The following is a 1,654-nucleotide window of genomic DNA, read 5'->3' on the forward strand; positions in this document are numbered from 1 at the left end:
GGGGGGGGAGTTAAGATTATAAAAGTCAGTGAACATTTGTGCATTCGGTTAACCAGCCCTGCAATCAATGATTTCCCTCTTACAATTGTATTAGTGCATTGTTAACCCTCATTTTAATGTTACGCATCAACAAATTTTTATTGTTACCCAAGCACTTGTCTGACCGTCAATTACTCGTAAAATGCCAATTTTTTTTTAATGATATTCGCAGCAGTTTATTTAAATTTTTTTATCGTACAGATGACTTTAACCGCATGCAAATATCGCACCGTATATTTGGTCATTGGAGAAATGGTGTATAGGGATGGTTAAAAATAAAAATTGTGTGCGGACATTTTTTTGGGTGGCCTGAGGGGCCAGATGTACAATGAAAAACCGATTTGCCATCAATACGTACAATTTTACAATAGACTATTGACCACATCCTCGCAAGCACGCAATTTCATTGTCGTCGGCTTTGGCTTCTTATTTTATTTCTCTCTTCTTTCGTTATTTCATCTGGTGGACGTGTGCTTGTTTGAGATATTGCAATGGATCGACGTTTTCATAGAATTTCAACCAGAAATAAAAACAAAACGATGGGAAAGAGGAGTAGCGGGACCGGAAGCTGGAGGAACCACTTCCGACTGAATAATTCTCTCAGCATTCGGTTTCTCTCGGCATTTGAAACAATTCTTCTCGAGGAATTCTTCATATTTTTATTTTTGTTGTGCACATGATTCTCATTTTTTTTTAGGGATGAATGGGTCTCGTTTTCTTGTGGGATTCGGTGAATATCGTGCGAATCTTTTGAGATGAGCATTCTTTGGAGTATGAAAAGTCACGCGAGCTTGTTAGTTAAAAAAATACAGTTTATTTCAATTCTCTTCTGCATATTATCCGCGTGGTGAAAGGATCTTGGGGGTACTTCCTCCTCGAGGATGTGAATAAGATTTTCTTTCCAGGAATTTTTTTTATTTACGTCTTGAGGGATTGCTGATTATTTTAGATAATTTAAAGAATCTTTTTAGCTGGAGAATCTAAACAAATTTCTAATAATTTCCAGATTTATGAAATTTCCAGATTATTATGATAAATTTCTGTATTGAGTAATATTTACTCCAATTATTGGTATAAATCCGTGAATTGTCAGACGATTACAAATCGATTACATCAGAGTAAATTCAATAACGAACTGGTAAACTAGAATAACTACCTCTTCGAAGTCAGTCTTTCGCCCGTATCTCAAAATCCAAGGCGTATAGCGAATTTTTAGCATAAACATTTTTTATAGAAAAAGATGAGAGCTAGAAAAAAGGTCTCTCTTGAAACATCATTATCTCCCTTAGATTTCGAGAAATCGTCGAAAAACTCGCCTCGAAAAAAATGCACACATCCTATCCTCACCAGTTAATAACAAAATTTTATTAAATATTCCCCTCGCTGCGTAAATCAATGCATTACGACGATTTTTAAATCCAGATATGACCCCAAGGAACATCGACTCCGCTCATCTTTTCTCTCGATCTTTTTGTTTGGAAGCGTTCCTGCATTCGATAGTAATCGATGAAAAATTTCACATAACGATCTTCGAACATTTCCCATCCGGCGATATTATAAATTGTCAAAGAAACTCAAAGAAAATCTAATGAATTAAAAGCACGGAGATAATAAA

This window comes from Fopius arisanus, unplaced genomic scaffold (genome assembly GCF_000806365.1).
Source record: "Fopius arisanus strain USDA-PBARC FA_bdor unplaced genomic scaffold, ASM80636v1 scaffold00006, whole genome shotgun sequence".
In the NCBI taxonomy this organism is placed as follows: domain Eukaryota; kingdom Metazoa; phylum Arthropoda; class Insecta; order Hymenoptera; family Braconidae; genus Fopius; species Fopius arisanus.